Raw genomic sequence first — 24,464 nt, forward strand, 5'->3', positions numbered from 1 at the left:
GTAGCACACGTTTCGTTTTGAGGCTAGGAACGTCAGGAGGAGGTGGGTCAGGGAATTGGGCTGGGGTTGAGGAATGCCACATTGTGGTTAGCCTTTTGTTCCCATCACTTTGGGCAGTCTCAGATGACTCTGGCTTGGCAAACAATCACCTCCCTCCCAGCCTTCACAGGTACAACAGGCAGGGTAGTTAACATAAAACAGGAAGCACCAGCTCAGAACTCTGAGGCAGGACAGAACAGCCCATTCACCAGAGGGAGGAGTTGTGTACTGCTCCTTATTTGGTTGAAAGTGATCACATGGGCTGCTGCGTCTGAACAACAGTTGTGAAGAAGTCAGAGAACTTCGAACTCTGGCGAGCCCAGGAGACTTGGGGTGAGACGGAGAAAAAAAGACTCAAGGAATATAACACTGAGCACATGGTGTGAGGGGAAAATGCCCACTAACTTCACAGTGGTGCCTGTGGAGGACACCCCAATTTCAAATGCAGACTATGATGGAGAGATATTGAAAGAACAGGACAAGGAGGAGCCACACATGGCAAGAGGACCCTACTCAGGTGAGAGTGGAGAGGGTGGGGGGGTTAGATCCTGCCTAGACATGTGCAAACCAAAGAGGAGAACTTTTCAAAGACATACTATGAAAGGCTTGGGCTTTATTAAAGTGCCTGTGTTTACAGTGAGCGTATCCTCAAAAGCAAATGTGTGCCATGTTTACTGGCATGCGTTTGTGAAATCTTCTCCTCATGGAATGTAAACAAGTGGCAGTTTCCTGGTGCCTTTTCCCTCTCCATTTTCCTATTTTCTCTGTCTTTCACTCTTTCTCTTTAGATGAATTACTAAATCTGTTGCTGCATTTTTTTGCATATAAAAAAGAGACCTTAAAGTCAAGTTGCACTGCATCTCCTTCTATTCTTGTTCTCCTGAACTTTTTTTTTGTGTGGGTTCCATTGAAATTTTAAGGGACAGGTCACCCAAAAATAAAAATTATTTCATCATTTACGTAAGTGTATGAATTTCTTTCATCTTCTGAAAACAGAAAAATCTATTTTGAAGAATGTTGGTGGCCAAAAAGTTTCTAGTTGCCTTTGATTTCTGCTGTATTTTTTTCCCATACTGTGGAAGTCAATGGATAACATTCTTCAAAATATTTTCTTCTGTGTTTAGCAGAAGAAAAATTACTTCAGAACACAGATTTGGAACAACATGATGATGAGTAAATGACAGAATCTGAATAAAAACTAAATAGAAGTCCTTTAGTTGTATTATGCTTCTTGTGTAACTTGTTACTGTGTTGGTTGTACCATTATTTACATGGAATGTGGAAGTTGTTGGTCAATGTTCCTACATTTTCTGACTTGAAACTGTATTGGAAAAAAAAACAATTATCTTAAAATGTAGTTTTCTATTCACATAAGATTTGCATAATAAGAATTGCATAAAACAATTATCAAAAAATGTTGTTATCCATTCACAAGTATTGCATAATCCAGATTTTTTTTCTTTTATGAGTGTTAATGTGTGCACAGGGGTGTGTAGCAGAGCTTGTGGCTCATCATTATGGAATGTGTCCTCTTCCTTTAAACAGGCCTATTTAAAACTTTCCATTAAATAATAATATGTCTTTATTGTGCCGTTTCCCTTTTAAGATTAAATACTGCATGTGAAAAAAAAATCTGTGGCTATAAAGGCACTTTATAGGCTATATGCTGCATCAGTTGATCGTCTAACCCTCATTAACCCTATAAAGCCTACTATATCATATATGATACAGTACATGGATTCCCTATCACTTAACATGATTAGAACATTGCTGTAAAACCTGCTGTACATGCATTCTCACCTCTGATTGATAGTTCATACTTTATTGATAGTAAAAAGCCTACATAAAATGTCCTCATTCAGGTAATCATTTTATTAAAGTAAACAAGATTTTTATTATTATTATTATTTAATGATCTACTGGACTGAAACAATTAATTATCCATACATTTTTTTTCTTCAGAAAAATCATGTTAAAATGTGAGTATCATATATGATACATAAGGATTTTGAGGAACATTTATTTGTACATCTCTCTCTTAATTATCATTGTATTGAAAAAACGAATGCTACAGAGTATTGATCATAAAACTAGGCATTGAAATATCATCTTACAAAGACATTACTTGGAGATCTAGAATGAAAACTATTTATGCTTAGTTTTGGCCTCCGAATAAAATGTATATTTTTTCCCTCCTCGAGTAGGCGTACCATATTCCTATCACATACATAATGAATATGATACTCAAAATTATGGACTATTATTTCATATTTTAGGCTTTGCAGTGTTAAAGATATTTTCTTAAAGATTTTTTTTTTCAAATAAACTAATATTTTTATTTAGCAAGGATGCATTTAAAATATATGATTTATTTATTTATAAATGTTTTAAAAATTATTTATTTATAAATATATAAACTATAAATATTCAAATCTGTATATCAGCAGGATTTCTGAAGGATCATGTGACACTGAAGACTCCAGTTATGGCTACTGAAAATTAGTCTGTTATATGTTTCAAATCATGCCTTTATACAGTAAACGTATGCCAACTATGAGCTTTTCCAAAACATCTTAATCTAGTCCCTTTGGGATTTCATTTGTATACAAAATTAGCTGTTCACAGGATGATAAACAAAATTTACAAGCTACACAGGAGGAATTCTTAGGAAAAGGATGTTTCGGAAGCCTTGAAAGTTTTTTATAAACCTCCTCTGTTATTGTTCTGTTCTCACTGTGGAAAGAGACACGAAATTAGATCCAAATGGCATATTTCCATTTTACTACAATGTTAAAACCAACAGAAGCAATAATCTGTTAAATAGCAACAAAATAAGTTTCAGGGAAGTCGTGGCCTAATGGTTAGAGAGTCAGACTCCCAATCGAAAGGTTGTGAGTTCGAGTCCTGGGCCGGCAGGAATTGTAGGTGGGGGGAGTGCATGTATAGTTCTCTCTCCACCTTCAATACCATGACTGAGGTGCCCTTGAGCAAGGCATCGAACCCCCAACTGCTCCCCGGGCGCCGCAGCATAAAGGTGTCTGTGTGCTCACAGTGTGTGTGTGTGTTCACTTCTCTGTGTGTGTGCACTTCGGATGGGTTAAACGCAGAGCACAAATTCTGAGTATCGGTCACCATACTTGGCTGAATGTCACTTCACTTCACTAACTCATCAATGCAGCAATTTGTTCTGTCTTAAATTCATTCAGTACATTGATTGTCACTGCATATAATCTACTAAATATAAACTAAACTGATTTCATTTCCATATCTAATATTTATTTAAACACAATTCTTTAAATGTTTATCATAATCATATTGTACCCACTTCAATAATTTCACACTAGATGCACAGCTCTTTTTTCACTTTGAAATATTTCTGCAATTACACAAATGAGGTCTAGCTGGAGCTGGATTTCAGTTTTTCTTTCTGCACATATTCTCTTTTGGCTGACTAACTGGTTTTGAAAAAGCCTTTACTGTAATGCCTACTCCCCTCCTCGAGTTGATGACAAGTCATTCAAGACTTGCGTTGAGCAGTGCCAGTCAACGATCGAAATACAGGAGAGAGCCATACTGATGTTGTTTTTGAACCTGACAGAGGACAAGACCAACTAGAGCGAAGGAAGAGGCTGATATCACCTACATAAAGCATATACTGGAATAATAACTGAGTGAAGAAGAGAAAGAAATAGACAATCAGATATGAGAGGTATAGGAGATTTGGAAAAGAGAGAGGCTGATCCCCCAGATCACCACCCTTCTTGACAAAACTAAGAAGTTTGTCTAGCCTTGATTGCAACAGGTGAAGAAGAGTAAATGAAGATGATCAAACTGGAATAAAACCGAAATCAGCTGCAGTCCTGTGGATCAACTGATGCATTTGCATCAGCGGAGACTGTACTGCAATTTACTTAAGCACACTGTCTGCCCTTTTATCCAAACAAAAGGGACAAAAAGATAAAGGTTCTTATCACTCAGACCATCAGACACGTTCACACATTTGTTTCTGTCTCAGCATGGAGTGTGAAGAAGGTTTGAATGTAGAGACATTAGGTGAGTGTGAATCTCATTGATTTAGATCATCAGAAGATCATTACAATGGCAAGAGTAAGCATACGATTCTAAATCAACTTGAAATTAATGTTCAGCATTTAAAATTTCACACACTGGAGTAGAAAAAAATGCCTGTTTGACCTTTGCGTGTACATTTGTAATCTTTCACTTTCTTTTTTTACCATTGCCATATGTTTCTTGCCTTTAGGCAGAGTTGTATTGTAGAAAGCTCACAGATTTCCTTCTGTGGGGGTTAAAGATTAAAACCTATTAAATGAGCAGATAACCACATCACGAGTCATAGTTTGAGGGGAACACAAGTTGAGTGACTTCTGGACAGACAAAAAATTGTCTGGATGATCTGTTTGCATTTTACCTTTTCAGTTGTCTATAGAAAAATATATCATGCTTGTTTGCTGCATATGTTGGTTTAGTGACAATCATGGGTTATTAAACAGTATACTGTATATCAGTACTGTATCAACACTTTTTGAGTTATTTCAAAGATGGCAACCTGACCCTTCATTTGTTTCAAAAGCATCTAATAAATGAAAGGGTTCGGTTATATTTCTTGACTAAAATAACAGATGAAGAGATTATGTGGAAAATGTGAGTTTTGTAATGTTTTCCCAAAACAAGGATAAACATGTCTTGTCAAATAGAAGTAACGTTTTCACTTTCATTATTATTATTTTTATTTATTTATTTTTACTTTTTTTTTTTTTTTTGTCCAAACCTAACAACACTGAGGGAGGAAAAAAAATAGTTGAAGCTCCAATTAATACTTAATACGCTTACATGCATCTTACAGAGATTTTTTTTTACCTGATTTACAATTTAAAGAAGTCCGATTTAGTTATTAAAAGTTAGAGAACGTCACAGCAGGATATCAAACATGTCTGATGTTTTGATCAGATTTTAGAATGCTTTTGTTTGTTTCTGTTCTGTTGTGTTTGGCGAGATTAAAAATTGTAGTATGTTCAATCATTAGTGTATAATGTTTTTCTCTGTAACCATTCACAAAGTTGGCAAGTGTATTATGACGAGTGTTTAAAAATCATTCCGATTTCAAAAGTGGTGTAGCATATACATATAGCATATTCTAGCCTTTAAACTAAAAACCAACCTGTCTCTGATTTAAACCGTATTTGTGTTTCCTCTCATTCTCCAGGTGACGAGACTCCCAGAGAAACCTGCTCATTAATCAGTACAGATCATGATGACAGCATTTACGGCTACAATATGGCTCTCTATGAGGTAACAAACTGCTTAAAGCAAACTCTTTTTTTCTTTGTGCATCAGTTATCCCTGTTGAGAACTGTCTGTTCAGATAAAATAGTTCACCTAATGTATATCATGTCTCTAAATTATGATGCGATGCTGTATGTATTAATTCTTTAGCTCTTCTTTATTAACAGGATGAGATGGACAGCACACCAATGGTATCATCCCTCCTCAATAAACTAGCCAACTACACCAACATAACCCAGGGGGTCATCGAGCATGAGAAGGCAGAGAGTGAGGATGGGATTCAGAGGGTCCCCATAAATGTGAGTCTTCAATATCACTCGCTATGAGATGACTGAAAGACTTAAAACACGATCGAAGATTATTAAAACACGCATTGAATTCGCAGCTTCTGCAGTCATTTTGCATGTATCTCTGTTTTTCCTACATACCTTAAATGTTTTCATTTTTTTGTGTCAATCTGTTTGAAGGGCCCTCAGATGGGCACATTTATAGGTGTGTTCCTGCCCTGCATGCAGAACATTCTGGGTGTGATTCTTTTCCTGCGGCTCACATGGATAGTGGGTACCGCGGGAATCATGGAGGCCCTTGCTATCGTCTTCATGTGCTGTTCTTGCGTGAGTCTTTTCCCCATTTCCAAGTGTGAAAAGACACAAATAAAAGCCATTTGTTTTCCAATCAGTTCACTCAAAATTAAAAATTAAATTCAATTTATCAGACGCTTTTATCCAAAGTGACTTACAGTGCATTCAGGCTATCAATTTTTACCTATATCATGTGTTTCCAGGGAATCAAACCCCCAACCTTGCGCTTGATAGTACAATGCTCTACCAATTGAGCTACAGGAACACAATCAAAAAATTCCTTTATGTCAGTTTCGTCATGCAAACAAATAAAAGAACTTGACATGGCCAAGAGTATGTAAACACTTCCTTGTAATTATCAGATTTGGCTCAGATAATTATCGGATTCCAGTGATTCTATAGCATGCGGTGACATTCTAAATAACTATGTGCTTCAAACTTTGCGCAAACAGTTTCATTTTGTTATCAATCACAATGAAGAAGAAAAAAAATACCATGGCTCATTCCATATGACAAACAAATAGTTATATATTTGTCCATTTGCTTTGATAAGATTGTTTTGTATACACTCAAACATCTCGGTTACGTACGTAACCCTTATTCCCTGATGGAGGGAACAGAGATGTTATGTCGTGACGACATTAGACCCCTCATGTCCCTTAATGTCCTCATGATATAACTCGTAGTGACCGACAGATATGGAACCAAATTCATCCACACAGATATTATGCATTTTTAAAAGATATCAGTTTGAACATTAACTTTGGCAGCCCTCTAAAATATTAAAAATAAAAGTAAAACTGGAAAGCTCTGCAATAATAACTAAAGGTGAACTCTTTTTGCCAATAGAAATAAAAACTAAATTAGAAATTCAAGACAACCCTGCAGCAAGCATTTATACAGGCAGATTTGTCTTTGGGATGGCCATATGAGGAATTCTTATAGCCTTTTTTGATTATATATTTTCAACTCATATTTAACAAAATGTTTAGTATTGTAATAATGCAAATAAATAAATCTGTTTTACATCTGGCGTTTTTCTTATCTCTAGACCATGCTGACTGCAATTTCAATGAGTGCCATTGCGACCAATGGTGTAGTGCCTGGTATGATTTCAATCTGCTAGGTCATTCTTTTATATATTATTTTAATTTTTATTGATTCCATATTTGCTTTAAGTCACTTGATTCTCTTCTCTTCCCACTTTAGCTGGTGGCTCATACTATATGATCTCCAGGGCATTAGGCCCAGAGTTTGGAGGAGCAGTGGGTTTGTGTTTCTACCTGGGCACCACATTTGCAGGTTCTATGTACATACTTGGAACCATGGAAATTTTTTTGGTGAGTCAAGACTTACAGGCCAACATTAGCAATTTCTTGCAAACAAATATACTACTCATTCAGCACTACAGAAGATCTTGTGTCAGCACTAAACTAGCATGAGTCAGCAGATTCTATACTTCCATTGCCTTAGACAAAACCTCAAAAATCACATTAACTTATAAATCCTCAGTATGATAACAACCCTTTCTCTACTTTCCTTTTACAGACATACATAATGCCCAATGCAGCTGTGTTTAAAGCAAATACTGGGGAGCCAAATGGAATGCAAAATAACATGCGCATTTATGGGACATGCTGTTTAGCTATTATGGTTCTAGTAGTATTTGTTGGAGTGAAATATGTCAATAAGCTGGCCTTGGTCTTCCTGTCCTGCGTAATGTTGTCAATTATGGCCATCTATGCAGGGGTCATCCAGTCTGCCATCAAGCCTCCCGATTCACAGTTGAGTATGGTGTGATTTTTTATTTAAACTCCACACAGCATAAAACATTATGCTGTGTTCCAGTGTACAAATTATTATGTCTCACAATTATGTCTCACAATTAAGTTGGGCAAACAGAATTCTATTGTGAATAATAAACCCAAATAACTACATGTGAATTTAGAATGATAAAAACATAAAAAAGCAGCACAGTGTAGGGCAAAATCATTCAGGAAATAATGAAACAAAATAAACATATCATTTCTCAAGAGCAATTTTTTAAGGAGACACAAATAATACTGCAAAAATTTTACTTTTAAGGATTTCTCTACACAAAGGAATGGCTTACTACTAGTAGTGCAGTAGAGAGATCGTGCCAAATTAGATATTAAACAATAATATCTGTCACAGTGTTGCCAAGTCTGCGTTTTTCCTGGGGAATTGCCCGGGATTTCCGCCTATGCCTTTTAAGTCTCATGACGTCAAATGATGTCTGGACAGGCTTTTATGGTTCTCCTTGTAGAATTTGAGAACTTTGACAAATTATATCCGATTCTAAACTTCCATAATTATACTGCACTACGTCTATTTTTAATATTGATATACACAACGATCGGAACTTCAGGTAATGTGGGCTGGGCTACCTGGGATAGGCCTACAAACAAAACTGCTGACATGTATTTATTTATTTATTTATTGGTTTCAGTAGGGTCTATAAATAGCTATTGCCTAGTATTTGATTAAATATTATGCTACAGCTTAATTTAGAATGTTTAAATGGATAATCCATCTCAAAATGAAAATTTAGTCATTAATCACTTACCCCCATGTCGTTCCTAACCCGTAAAAGTTTTGTTAGTCTTCTGAACACAATTTAAGATATTTTAGATGAAAACGGGAGGCTTGTGACTGACCCATAGCCAAGTAAGTTACACTGTCAAAGCCAAGTAAAGTATGCAAGATGTCGTCACAGTTGTCCATCTGCCATCAGTGATTCAACTATAATGTTATGAAGCAATGAGAAAACTGTTTGTAAGTGAAGAAAGAAAAAAAAGACGTGTCACAAGAAACAGTGCATCCTTGTGACGCAGTTGACACAGAAGAGCGTAGGCAGTTTGAGTGATGTGGAGAGACACAGAGGAGACTGTTGACAAAAGAATTGTTGAATAAAGTCGTCATTTTTGTTTTCTTTGCTTAAAGACAGTATTCCTGTCGCTTCATAACGTTACGGTTGAACCACTGATGGCAAATGGACTATTCTGCCGAAATCTTTCATACTTTTTTCATACCGGTTTTCATCCAAAATCGTAAATTGTGTTCAGAAGACGAACAAAGCTTTTACGGGTTTTGAACGACATGGGGGGTGAGTGATTAATGACAAAATGTATTTTTTGGGTGGAGTAACCCTTTAAGATATATCTGACGCGATGGAGCATATTGTTTGAACAATTACATTTCTCTTTTGTTCTTCAACAGAGTCTGTCTGCTAGGCAACCGCTCATTGAAAAAATTCTATGTTTGACAAGTGTCAAAAAACTGAGGTCATAAACAACATAACCACCCCCACCAAACTATGGACGCTTTTTTGTAAAGGGGATTTAGGAAATGCAACATGCGATGAATACTTCACCCAAAACAATTTAACAGTGATTCAAGCTGTTCCTGGCTTACTCAGTGGGGTCATATCAGGTGAATACTCAAATAAAATTACACACCAAGCTATACAAATCTCATTTAACTTAATTAGTGGTACACCACCAGATTGAATGATGATAACAAAATTAAACAGTTTGTTTGTTTTGATGCATCACATAAGACAGCTCAGTGTTTTACTAAATGTTAATCTTTCTCCTATAGATAACATGTGGGCACACTATGGACAATACCAGACAGTATTGGAGAAGGAGGGAAAGAGTTCAGAACAAGCTTCGGATAACAAAAGTGTAAATCAAACTTATGTCTTCAGTGACATCACTACCTTCTTCACCCTTCTGGTTGGAATCTACTTCCCTTCAGTTACAGGTATTTCAAAAGTGTATGACTTTCTTTCTTCAGTAGAAAGGTGAAAAATTATTATTATTATTATTATTTTGTAGCACTGCTGGATTTCAATGTAATTATAATGAATGTGGGATTTTGAGAGTAGTAAAAATAAATACAACACAGAACAGAAACAGAAAATAGATGAAATGAAGACCAAGTTCCAGTTAAATTCTACAATCAAGTCAAGTCAAGTCACCTTTATTTATATAGCGCTTTAAACAAAATACATTGCGTCAAAGCAACTGAACAACATTCATTAGGAAAACAGTGTGTCAATAATGCAAAATGATAGTTAAAGGCAGTTCATCAGTGAATTCAGTGATGTCATCTCTGTTCAGTTAAATAGTGTCTGTGCGTTTATTTGCAATCAAGTCAACGGTATCGCTGTAGATGAAGTGTCCCCAACTAAGCAAGCCAGAGGCGACAGCGGCAAGGAACCGAAACTCCAGACAGAATGGAGAAAAAAACCTTGGGAGAAACCAGGCTCAGTTGGGGGGCCAGTTCTCCTCTGACCAGACGAAACCAGTAGTTCAATTCCAGGCTGCAGCAAAGTCAGATTGTGCAGAAGAATCATCTGTTTCCTGTGGTCTCGTCCTGGAGGTCCTCTGAGACAAGGTCTTTACAGGGGATCTGTATCTGGGGCTCCAGTTGTCCTGGTCTCCGCTGTCTTTCAGGGCAGTAGAGGTCCTTTCTAGGTGATGATCCACCATCTGGTCTGGATACGTACTGGATCCGGGTGACTGCAGTGACCCTCTGATCTGGATACAGACTGGATCTGGTGGCTACGGTGACCTCGGAATAAGAGAGAAACAGACATATATTAGAGTAGATGCCATTCTTCTAATGATGTAGCAAGTACATAGGGTGTTATGGGAAGTGTTTCCGGTTCCGGTTTACCTAATTAATGCAGCCTAAAAATCCTTTAACGGATTTGGATATTAAAAGCATATTACTATGTTATGTGTAAGCCAGGTTAAAGAGATGGGTCTTTAATCTAGATTTAAACTGCAAGAGTGTGTCTGCCTCCCGAACAATGTTAGGTAGGTTATTCCAGAGTTTAGGCGCCAAATAGGAAAAGGATCTGCCGCCCGCAGTTGATTTTGATATTCTAGGTATTATCAAAATATTATCAAATATTCTCAAATTCTCAAGTTTTGAGAATGTAGCGGACGTAGAGGATTATAATGTAAAAGGAGCTCATTCAAATACTGAGGTGCTAAACCATTCAGGGCTTTATAAGTAATAAGCAATATTTTAAAATCTATACGATGTTCGATAGGGAGCCAGTGCAGTGTTGACAGGACCGGGCTAATATGGTCATACTTCCTGGTTCTAGTAAGAACTCTTGCTGCTGCATTTTGGACTAGCTGTAGTTTGTTTACTAAGCGTGCAGAACAACCACCCAATAAAGCATTACAATAATCTAACCTTGAGGTCATAAATGCATGGATTAACATTTCTGCATTTGACATTGAGAGCATAGGCCGTAATTTAGATATTTTTTTGAGATGGAAAAATGCAGTTTTACAAATGCTAGAAACGTGGCTTTCTAAGGAAAGATTGCGATCAAATAGCACACCTAGGTTCCTAACTGATGACGAAGAATTGACAGAGCAACCATCAAGTCTTAGACAGTGTTCTAGGTTATTACAAGCAGAGTTTTTAGGTCCTATAATTAACACCTCTGTTAATTCTTTCAGAATCCTCTTTAAGTCCGTCATTATGTGTGTGTTTGGAGTGGCAGTTTTTTCTGCGCAGATGATAAGGTTGCGGGGTGTGACGAAAACTGAAATAGACCATTTAATTTAGGGTTACAGTGTTTCCCTTCCATTTGTTGTATAAACAGTTATGTTTATGAAGGCCAAACACAGCAAAAAACGTGAGCAGTGTATGCCCTTCACAATGTTACACAATGTGCATGCATGTAATTTCAGTTTATTGATAATGTTTTGGCTTCAAATTACTAAAAACCAAACTTATTCATCTTCATCGCTTACAAATGAGAACATACATATGCATGTTAGGTTTCAGTGAATTATGGGTAAATATCCACTTCAGTAAGCAGTTTTTTTGTTCTTTTGGTATCACATTTTACAGAAAAGGAAACCTCTTCAAATAAGTCAATGTGTGAGTGATCTGTGCGAATGATTCAGATGGAATCGTACACTATTTCAAGGCCATTTTCTAACCCACTTAGCTGATTATTTAGAAGGAGCAAAATCAAAAGGGTGATTCTTTTGTGAATCGGGCAGGATTTACTGTACGCAGAAAGGAAAACATATGTCAAATAACACAAAAAAGAATAACAATATCAATATGTTTAGTTAAACTACTTGCTGTGGAAAAAGTGTTTTAAAAGTATTATGAAACACATTAAATGTTTTTCTCTGATTTTCACAGGAATCATGGCTGGGTCGAACAGGTCTGGAGATCTTCGAGACCCTCAGAGGTCCATTCCCACGGGTACCATTATGGCTATTGCAACCACCTCTTTCATCTGTATCTTTTTCTGCCAAAAAAAAAAAGCCTCAAAGGAAAGAATATTAAGTTTTGTAAACTATGTTATAATTAATTACTTAAGTTGGATGAATACCTTAATGATGTTAAACAGACATTTCCTGTGTGGTGTTATTTGGAGCATGTATTGATGGTGTGGTGCTGCGAGACAAGTACGTGTTATTTGGTAACAGCTGTGGTTTACAAAAATTCAGATAATATCTACAGGCACAGTTTTCACATGTAATATAGTCTTCCTGTTTTTACGTGCTTTTGCATGCTTGCTTTCGTAATAGGTATGGAGAGTCAGTTAAAGGAAGTCTAGTTGTTGCCACACTTGCTTGGCCATCTTCATGGGTGATTGTGATTGGCTCATTTTTCTCCTGTTGTGGGGCGGGGCTACAGAGCCTCACCGGTGCTCCCAGGATCCTACAGGCTATAGCTCGAGATGGCATCATGCCGTTCTTACAGGTAACAACATGCCCTGGCTTCACTTTGTGATTAGGTAAAGTTACATTTAAATGTCTTGAGGCACATGTGCGTTTGAATTGTTCTCGCTCACTGAAAATGTATAGAAAGAAAGCACAATGAAGCCACTATGACTATAAAGCCTAACATGACGTACTTCTTACTGGTAGGTGTTTGGTCACAGTAAATCTAACGGTGAGCCAACCTGGGCCTTACTCCTAACTGCAGTGATCTGTGAGATTGGGATCCTCATTGGTTCCCTGGATAATGTTGCCCCTATCCTCTCAATGTGAGTGTGTTCTGTTTGGTTTCACATCTTTTCTTTGTGACAAAACTAGACCTTACTTGGGAGTAAAAGCTTTACATTAAATTACACATTAACATATGACTTGATGTTTAAATGAATGTTTTCATGAATATTATAAAAATGTGTATCAGTGAAATTCTTTACAATAATTGTCCCTGCATTGTAAATGTGGTCATTACATGCAGTTCTGCTACTCCGTTTGTGAATTTTTGTGTTCAGTATAGGTATATAGTTTGAATTTAAATTACTATCTGTTTATTAATTTTTTATTTAGTCATTTTGTTGTTTGTCATTTTAAAAAGGTCTATATATTTTTCCTTTTTTTCTAATATTTTGTTATTGTAAATTTTTCCTTGGCAACTAGCACTAGAAATTGTATTTCAATTAACAAAAATGTTTTTTTTAATGGTTTTAATTTCAGTTAACCCTTCTTCCTATTTCTACTTTGCAGGTTTTTCTTGATGTGTTACCTCTTTGTAAACTTGTCCTGTGCTGTCCAAACACTTCTACGCACACCAAATTGGAGGCCGAGATTTAAATTCTACCACTGGTAAGTCACACTTCATGATTATTAGAACAAGTCAAGTCACCTTTATTTTTATAGCGCTTTATACAATACAGATTGTTTATAAGCAGCTTTACATGGATAAACAGGAGAATATTGATTTAAAATTGCAAACGGAGATCAATTCTGCTGTAAAGCAGCTCTAAAATCCAACAACAGTGTCTTTGCTCAGCTGAGATCAGTTCAGTGTTGATTCAGTGTAAAGATCATCAATTATGAATGTAGTTGTCAGGAGAAACGGGCTGGATTCAGTTGCGGGTTACACTGAGCTTTATTGAAAGGAGATGAGACAAGGCAGATGAGTATCGTTCCACAGTTTAGCTTGTTCGACAGCCGAGACCCAGAGAAATGAAAACTGGAATCTTAGGAATACTGTATTTGTGAGAACAAGGCAGAGCAAAACAGCAAAAGACACTGGAGCCTGAAGACAAGACAAGATGAGTACACAGACCAGCTCGAACTATTGGTAAGAGTTACAACAGTCTGGCAATGGACAGAGAAACACAGGGAATTATAAAGGGTAGAAATTAGAAGAATATTGAGAACAGGTGGCGAACAATTAAGGTTAACAACGGAGAAACAAGGAGGGCGGGGAAAACTCAAATCAAACAGGCAGACGCAGTGAGCTGTCATCCATCCAAACACACATTCACAACCCCAAAAGGCAGGTGATTAGCCCCGAACCCTGACAGTAGTTCAATTCAGCTATAAAGCAATCCTGTAGGAAACAATGATATCATCATCCAGCTCAGTTCAGTTCTTATCCAACAGAGTCAGTACATTCGATAATATTGCTGAATTTTAAGTCTCCACAACTAAACAACTCCGAAGTGACAGTGGCAAGGAACTCTAACTCCATGGGTGACAGAAATGGAAAAAAAAAACTTGGAAGAAACCAGGCTCTTTCAGGAGGGCAGCTTCTCATCAACAAGTAACACCTTTGTGGGAAGTGCATGTTCTGTTGTCCCACATGCCCAACAAATTGTCCTTTGGTTTTTCATTAACCAAACAAGTGTAATGTAATGTTTATTTGTTCCATCTGCATGTAAATTGATGTAGAATGGACCAGTCTGAGTTAATGTTTGATTGTACGAACTACCATTAAATGCACCACTGGATTTGTTTAAATGTCTTCAGGTCCCTCTCTTTTCTTGGGATGAGCCTGAGTCTCTCCCTCATGTTTGTCTCTTCATGGTACTACGCTTTGGTTGTCATACTGATTTCTGGATGCATCTACAAGTACATTGAATACAGAGGGTAAGAAAGTGTCCATCACATTCACTGTGTTTTAAAGTAAAATGTTCTATATTAATTCCCCCTTTTATCTCCCCAACACCCCTCAGGGCAGAGAAGGAATGGGGTGACGGGATTCGTGGATTATCCCTTAACGCAGCTCAATATGCCCTAATAAAACTGGAGGAGGCGCCACCCCACACCAAGAACTGGAGGTGAGCGTCCAGAAGAATAGCAGCACAACTTCAGCGCTGTTTAAGCGTCTTCATATTTGACAGAATCTAAGGCAAATATTTAAAATGTAACTAATCTTCCAGACCTCAGCTGCTGGTGCTCCTAAAGTTGGACTCGGACTTGGGGGTAAAACATCCACGTCTGCTCTCCTTTACCTCACAGCTGAAGGCTGGGAAAGGCCTGACCATCGTCTGCTCAGTGCTGGAGGGCACGTACATGGCTCGTGAAGCAGATGCTAAGCTCTCTGAAAAGGTGAAGGTGTACAGTTAAAGCCAGTTTGGTTTTGGCTTTGACAACAATAGCATTTTTTTAGGTTATTTATTAGATAGATTTATTACAGCCATAAGAGGAAAGAAAATGTAAACATTGAAGTTTTTGTCATGTGTTGCTCTAAAGGGCAGAATGTGCAGAAAATGTAATACATGTCAATTGGGCTTTTGTGTGGATATTCAGGGCTGGTTACGGGAAGGTTGCTGACTCAAAGCTTGCAAGAAGCAAGCCATGACCATTGAGCCCTTGTGAAAGACACTTGACTGCAGATTGCTCAAGAGTGAACGCCTTTGTAAAAAGTTTATAGCTTATGGTGACGTTCCTTGACAGTCACAAAACAAATTTCCTTTTAGATTACTCACCATACTTTCATTTTCAATCTACCCTGTAGTGATTAAATAGAGACATGGGACTTTTCTAACAGTGTATGTTCTCAGCTCAGCATATGTCAGCTACAGAAAATTATTTAACATAATGTTAACTTATTAACATTAATTATTAATTTTTTTTTCCACAGAATATCAAAGCGGCCATGGCAAATGAGAAAACGAAGGGTTTCTGTCATGTGGTGGTGTCCTCTAACCAGCGGGACGGTTTCTCTCACCTGATCCAGTCTGCAGGGTTGGGGGGCATGAAACACAACGCAGTGCTGTTGGCCTGGCCCGCAAACTGGAAACAATCCGAGAGCACCCTCTCCTGGAAGAACTTCATTGGTGCGCATTTGACATTTTCTGATACTAAGCTGCCATAAAGTCAGATAATCAGCTTAAGACAATGAGGCCAGGGATAATTAATAATAATTATAAAGGTTATGACTGTCATTGAGCTTTATTCTGAGCGAACTTTTGTAGGCTTTAGGTCTCAAAGTACCAAAAACGTTGCAATATTAGAATAATTCCATGTCATTTTAGATCATTTTGTGAAATATATTTTTTTAAAAGATGTGAAAAAGATGTAGTAAATATCAATCACTTTGACAACATAGTAAAAACTAAAATGATTTGTCCCAAAGAAACCGTCAGAGAGACAACAGCTGCCCACCAGGCCCTATTAGTGGCAAAAAACATCGATACATTTCCCACAAACCAGGACCGGTTAGCTGAGGGTACCATTGATGTCTGGTGGATTGTCCATGATGGTGGTCTGCTCATGCTTCTTCCATTCCTGCTCCGTCAGCATAAGGTAGAAGGCAACAGAATGTCTTATACAGAAAACTGCACCCTTTTTTTTCAGTAGGTTAGTTACCTTTTTTTATGAAATCGTGTAGGTTTGGAGAAGGTGTAAGATGAGGATCTTCACAGTGGCTCAGATGGATGACAACAGCATCCAGATGAAGAAAGATCTACAGATGTTCTTGTACCACCTGCGTCTTGATGCTAAAGTGGAAGTTGTGGAAATGGTGAGGTACAATCAGCATAAACTTAAAATCAATTATAATGTTTTAATAATGAATCTTTAATTAAGAAGCTGAAGTTTTAGTAAATTAATCTAATTTTAAATGTTCTTAATTATGTTATGTTACGATTGTTACTGTATGTTATGTTATATATAAGGAATGTTTGAATGCAAGATACTAGAATTGAACTTTTCACTATGTCAATACCTCTGTAGAATGCAGGCGATATCTCTGCTTTCACCTATGAGAAGACCCTTGTGATGGAGCAACGCTCTCAGATGCTAAAGCAGATGCAGCTTTCGAAGACAGAACGGGAGAGAGAGGTAATATTTCTTCAGCAATCTATTCTTTCGTCATTATTGTCAGGTTATTACTGGACTATATGTGGAATAAATGAATATGGTTGCAGTCAATACACTTCATACAGAATCATAAGTTTTTCATCCAGTTTCAAGACTGCTTTGGATTAAGTTAAGGCTCTGTTTTGCCTTCTTAACAATTTTGGATTATTTGCTCTGTGGCAAATGTCAGATTCAAAGCATCTCAGATGAATCCCGGAATTCCATCAGGAGGAAGCCCTGCCGGGAAAAACCAACTCAGAGCAACAAGTCACAAGTGCCAACTGTAATTCTGGACGAAGAGGTAGCGCAGGGGTTTACCTCGTACGGATCCCATATTTTCACTCTCTATCAAGGCTACTACCAATAGATAACAATCCTGTCCAACTACTCCATCCAAACAAGCTCTTTTCCACTGTGGCTGGTGCCTGAGGTGGAGCCAGTGCCCGGCTAAGGGCAGTACTTGGTCAGAAATTTGGGAGCTGTGGAAGTTGTGCCCACCAACATCACTGGTCATCTTGTTTGAGGCCAGGAATAGCTCACCAGGGTTGTTTGTGTGTAAAAGTGCAGTTCAGTTTCAGATTGGGCACCATCTCTGGCACCAGCACCAGTGGAAAAGTAGTAGTCCCTTTACACTGTGTGACATGACAGAGCCACAGCTTTCATCATTGGTTGCCTTTGGCAACTATGATTCTGCTATGGTTTTTACATTTTAAATTTGACAATTGCTCCATTATTTAGCAGTAAGCATAACATGGCAATGACTGTGGCCCTGAAAATGTCATAATTTAATTTGTTTACAGCATGTCCGCATGTCATTATGGGGCATGAGAGTGTCTCGACTACTTGAGTAAAAACTTGTGCAACTCCACTAATTGTACTACCATGTTTTAAGATTGTTTATTTAATCAAACCACACTACCATTCAAAAGGTTGGGTTGGTTAGATTTTTTTTAAAGAAGTTAAAGAAGTGCTTACCAGGTCTGCATTTTATTTGGTCAAAAATACAGTAAAAACAGTAATATTGTGAAATATAATTACAATTTAAAATAACTGCTTTCTATTTTAACATGTTTTAAAATGTATTTTATTCCTGTGAAGCTAAAACTGAAATATTTAGCATCATTTACTCCAGTCTTCAGTGTCACATGATCCTTTAGAAACCATTCTAATATGCTGATTTCATGCTTAGGAAACATTTCTTATGTTTACCAATGCTGAACAGTTATGCTGCATAATTTATTTATTGGAAACAGTGAATTTTTTTTTTTTCAGGATTCTTGGATGATAAGTTCAAAAGAGAATAAAAACATTTTGTAATAACAGAAATATTATATCTGATCAATTTTAATGCATATTTTCTGAATAAAAGTATTAACTTCTTTAAAAGAAAAAAATATACCGGCGCCAGACTTTTGAACGGTACTGTATGTTTTCGTTAACTTGTGTGTTATGTATTGTACGTTTTTTTTAAACTCCGTTTTCAGTCTAGTTACTAATCCATAGTTTGTTTCTGTGGGTATCGCAACATTCCTACAGCATTCATTCCCTGCTGAAAAGATCAGTATAACTGGTTTTACGTAAATACTGATGTGCTGATGGTAGCCTATAAGGCTTGCTTGGTCAACCACCTTGATCGGCAAGCACACCAAACCAGCATAAACCACCGCAGAAATTTACATGGCCCAAGCTGCTCTTTTCAATGGGTCTTTTAACAAAGTTTGTCTGTCTAGGTCCTGTCAGACTGCTATCCAGTGGCATTTTCAATGAACATTAATGGAGTTTGTTGTTGTAAACAGAGTGTGTCTTGATCTTTCAGGCTCAACTTATTCATGACAGGAACACTAAGTCCCATGCCACTCTGAACGACAAGGCCACGCCAACTTCTGACCGGGTCCATATGACCTGGACCAAAGAGAAGCTGATTAGTGAGAGAAACCGCCTTCGGGAGGCTAACATGGCTGTGCGGGACATCTTCAATATGAAACCGTAAGTTCAATAAAGACCGTAGATCAATAAAGTCAGTTTTGCATTCTTCTGAATATGTTTAATCATGTTTCATAATGAAAATGTTTGCTTTATTAATGCTAAGACATTTTGTTTTGTACTTCCAGTGAGTGGGAGAATCTGTAAGTTCCTTTGACTCTTGTGCAATTGGTTTGTGTGCTTAGTTTGTCTTAGCTGTCTGGTCTATGTTACAGTAGTACATATAAACAGAATGTGTTGCATGTCTGTCACACTAAACATGAATTGGTGTGTGTCTCTGTGTGTGGCCTGCTTAAGTCAGTGTGAGTCACAGTCACGGCATGAGTCAGCATGAAGCATTGTGACATAGATGTTTCTGTTTGCATGTGTTTCAACACTAAATATCTACAGTTAGCCAGCTAGCATGATGGGATTATTTTTAGTGCTAAAATACAGGATTTTGGCCATTAATTGTATGAATTAAGAGAATATGTTTTTTCTGTGTGTGTGTGTGTGTTTTTTTTTAGCTTTTGACATTGGTTTCTGCTTATTAACTCATGCTTTACATTCAACATATGGATAAATTCTACATTAATTTTATGTTTCACTCATTTAGGACTGTTTGGCTAATTCGAGCTTACTTGTTTTCTAGCAAAATGGATGGTTGCTTTATGTAATCCTTTGCAAAGACTGGTCTTCAAGAAAATTTTGATGTCTTAAACAGAGTTTTCTCCATTATTAAGGTTATCGTTAAATCCTATTAAGAATAAGATATGGATATCAGACTTTAAGCACTGGATCCCTGTCATATATCAAATCTTTTTAAGGAAATCTAACAAAATATGTTCACTGATGTCATGATGTCGTGAACAATCAATTATGAATCTTTACTGAAGTTATAGTACTTTACCAATTAATTCAGACATACACTAACCAACTATAAACATACACTTCTATTTAAATGTTTGGAGTAAGTAAGATTTCTTTTAAAGAAAATAATATTCTTATTCATGAATGCATTAAACTTATCAAAAGTAACAGCAAAACATTTACATTGTTACAAAAAAAACACTATTTCAAATAAATGCTGTTCTTTTGAACTTTCTTTTCCTGAAAAAAAACCATTGTTAATAATTACAAAAAATAAACACAATTATTTCGCACCAAATAATGAAGTAATGCCTGCTGCAAAATTCAGCTTTTCCAACACAGGAATAAATTGCACTTTAAACATATTCAGATAATAAAAATAATAAACAGATTTTTAAATTTGCAATAATATTTCACAATATTAAATAATTTTCTGTATTTATTTATTTATATCAAATAAATGCAACCTTGGTGAGCATGAGAGACTTCTTGCAAAACCATTTAATTTTAATTTAATGGTAGTGTATGTAAAAATAAACAAATATTTAAATGGCATATACTGTTAAGATATTTTATGATTTCCTTCATCTTAATAAACTGAAGAAGAAAAATTTTGAGATTTAAGAATCTTCTGACCTTCACTGATCAGCATTAAAATGTATCTGATGGTGACAACATCATTGCAGCATTTAAATTTGTGGTTGGTCATCATCCTTTCATTTGTGCATGCATTTTCAGTTGCTATTTCATATAATGTACAATTTATATAGTCTTAATGCTAAATGTGAATGACTGAATTTCTCACAGGGATCAGAGTAACGTCAGAAGAATGCACACTGCAGTCAAACTGAACGATGTTGTAGTCAACAAATCCCAGGGAGCCCAACTGGTGCTGCTGAACATGCCAGGACCACCCAAAAACAATGGCGGAGACGAGAATTGTATCCTTTCATCAGTTGAAATGCAGACAGTTGCACATCTACTTAAAAAGGGGCTGGGCTGTTATATAGTTGATATGTATTGAAAAGAACAGATAACATGGTCTGTCATTTTCTTTCAGACTCTGAGCCTAATTCATAGTGAGTTACAGTTTAAATGTCACCTTCATGTACAGCAGTCCTCCACACTTCTCCTTCACTCTGAGGTCAGACATGGAGTTTCTGGAGGTCCTCACAGAGGGATTGGACCGGGTGCTGCTGGTCCGAGGTAGTGGCAGGGAGGTCATCACCATTTACTCGTAACAACATTCAGAATCATACACTGAGGAGAGTATTTCTGTGAGGAGAGACTGCGCAGAGCTTCACAGATACTGTACAGATGGACTGAGGACAGGCAGTCCCACGCCAACTCCAGGCCGGTGCAACATATTTGAGGGTCCAAGAGGATTCTTCTCATTTAGTGCAGTCCACTCATGATCGGATCGAAAAACACATTTTATTACCAGGTGTTTACAGGAACCTTGAATGTGGTCCTTATTATTAATTGCCATAAGACTTGAAGAAAGTGACATCAGCTGATGTATTGCTGAATCATATGACTGTAAGGAACAGTTTGTAATTTATGTGTATTAAATGTATAGTTTTGCATTTCATTCTTCAGCATCGCATTCTTCTGCTGAGCTTTATGTACTGTGTGATGTTAGTTCGATTCATATGATTTTTGTACATTTTGATATCAGTGTTGCTCACATAGCGGTCGGTATGAGTAAAATTGAGATTATATCATCTGCCAAATCATATGGTTGAAATCTGTTAGTACTTAATGCATGTTCCTTTTTTTCCCTAAAATGTTTAATATTTTATACTTTTTCATGACGTGAAACTTTATTGCAAACATTTTTCTCAAAACAAAACTTAAATTTCATATTTTTTTCTCAGTGTGAGGAATATTTTAATGAAAAGAACGTAAAGAACATTTTTCCAGTATAGAGAATTATAGAAAAGGGTCCATGGATGTTAATGGTTCTTAATGGAACCATAAATGCCAATAAAGTCATAGATTTTTCTGATTGTCAGTGTCTATGATAAAGGCAAATTCAGTGTTCATTTAGATCTTTTATATGATTACAGTCCTAATTGGAATAGTGTAATTAAAATTATATATATATATATATATATATATATATATATAATGACTTAATCATTTATGCATTGCTGAATATTTTCTGAAAATGTATTCATCAACAAACATTGACCTTATAATCTTGAATAAAACTCTGGCAGACAGGCCTGTTGCACAGTCCATACTAGTATAGAGGGAGATGAAAACAAACCATTAATTACTTCCATTGTGATGTTCTATTTTGACAGTAAAATCTCAGCTCTATTGACCAGACAGGATTGAACTTAATTTGTTAGTTTAGTAACACTTTATTTTGATGGTCCCTTTTGAATAGTCTGTTATAATATTTATAAGATTTTGAAATATATAAGGTTTTATTATAAATATTATATGATTTTATTCTAACCACAAAATATATTTTCCAGAGAATACTGCCCATGAAAGTATATAGGGAATTTAGGGAATAACTATTTCCTTTACCCTGTAACACCCTAACTGTAGGCTTGATGTGCTTTTGGTGTTTCACATGAGACTCTATTTTGAGTTTATTCCCTAATTTAATTGGCAAGTTTTCTTATCATGTGGTTTGGAATGACTCATTTCAACAGCTCACAGTTATAGCGCTTGTCCTGGTGAACATCAGTAAAAAAAGTCTCACCTGCCCTCACAGAGGGGTAACATATTATATCTTTAACATGAACTATTTATTATACCAACTGGGCTTTCTACTTAATTCAGCAAAGAAAATGCTAACAATTAAAAATGTCAAATGGTGATAAGATAATACACAATGAAATAAAATAAAATGACACAGATGTGTCATTGGTTACAAATTGATATCTGTCTTTTTTTCCCCATTACATTTGATTTAGTAAAAAATAAAAATGTTCTTTCAGGATTCCACATCCATTGTCATCCTTTGTCCATGTCTCATTGTCTTTCCCCCCATAGACTGGAGATGTTCTCTCAACAGTGAGTTCTTCTGTTCACAGCACTAGAAGATACACGTGTTTTGTGTTGGTTCCTTTTGCCAAAGCCTCTGTAGCCTCTGTGGCAAAGCCCTGGAAACTAAAAAAATGATTTGATGATCATGCCACATAATGGTTTACAAAATTTGATTCACATTCATACAGTACTCAGAGCCACTGTATTTGTACTACTTCTAAATATTATGTGCTACTTCTAAATATTATAATTTAAATAATACACATTTTAATAATTATATTAATTGGTAAGTCCATATTAATGCTACAATATTTTTTAAAAGAAAGAAAGAAAATATAGAAAAGAAAAGGAGAATGTGAATCTTAGCCTATACATTCCCTTGGCGTTTCTCATCTTTTCTTAGATTTTCTTGAGAAGGAGCAAAGGTACTGTGTAGGTGTCAACTGATTGTCACACTGGGAGATTTAACCAGGGTCAATAGGCTACTCTGGCTCTGGTATGAATGACTTTTAAGAAACAGCCCTTAAAATGAAAGATACAAATAGAGCTAAAGAGTACTTTACAGCTTTGTGCCACAGGAGAATATGTTCCATAAAGAACTTTTTATTCTCTAGTTTATTTGAAAATGTGCTGGTAATTTAAACTATACCCAGATACAAATACTCTGAAGAATGTGCATTTTGAATCTGTTGATGTAACAACAATAACATATTAATATCCAGAGAACCTATAAGATCAGTCAAGAGCAGTATGCAATGAAAAACAGTTATTAATAAAAGCTGTAGCCTATTATTAATATTATTATTACTATTCACAAGGTGGTATTACAGCAAAGACCTCATGAATAATTAAAAATAAGTAGATTTTAATGTCTGACTGCAATACCAAACCCAAACAAACTCGACCTCTAAGATGACTTATTCAACATGGCTGAACATTAAGGCATGTTATGTACCTCCACAATGTTTAGTACTGCTATAGTAACCCAAATTATGTAATATGTTCAGAAGAGGAAACAGACCCTGCATTCACAGGACTGGAAGCATTGACACTGTGTGACCCAAGAGGAATTTCATATCGTGGGATGTGACTGTATTAGCTGCATGAGGACAGCGAATGCGCAATTCAAGCACTGAGGATGTCAATTGCACAAAATACTGACCTCACGCTTTCCAGCATGCACCATTTATTACAACGGTCAAGCCTAGAATGTAATCTATAATCACAGAGAAGACCTTGTGTCTTGATGACTGTAGATAAATCTGAAAGACTGGTCTTGATTTACAATCTAAAATGGAAATTAAGTCAAGACATCCTGGTTAATATGTAGCTGATTCTAATCGAATCAGCGCAATTAAAGAACGTAACGTTACCAAAGAATGTTAATTTTTCTCCCTGTGGTCCACTGATAATCTTAGTCTTGTGTGTGTGAGCCAAAAAAAATTAAAGCTTAGTTCCTCTTCAGGAACTCGAGCTGCGTCGAAACGCTTTGGGGAATGCGTTTAGCATGAGCGACTCTGAATATCATATCTAATCTGTTTTATAGAAGAGTGTGACGTCACGGGCGGGGTGACGTAAGCGACCA

General features: G+C 36.5%; 1 pseudogene; it reads left to right on the forward strand.

The window, feature by feature from the left end:
• The first annotated feature begins 179 nt into the window (after nt 1-179).
• LOC132154983 (solute carrier family 12 member 7-like) lies at nt 180-21,877 on the forward strand (annotated as a pseudogene).
• The last annotated feature ends 2,587 nt before the right edge of the window (nt 21,878-24,464 follow it).

The sequence above is a fragment of the Carassius carassius genome, chromosome 12, assembly GCF_963082965.1.
Source record: "Carassius carassius chromosome 12, fCarCar2.1, whole genome shotgun sequence".
Lineage (NCBI taxonomy): Eukaryota > Metazoa > Chordata > Actinopteri > Cypriniformes > Cyprinidae > Carassius > Carassius carassius.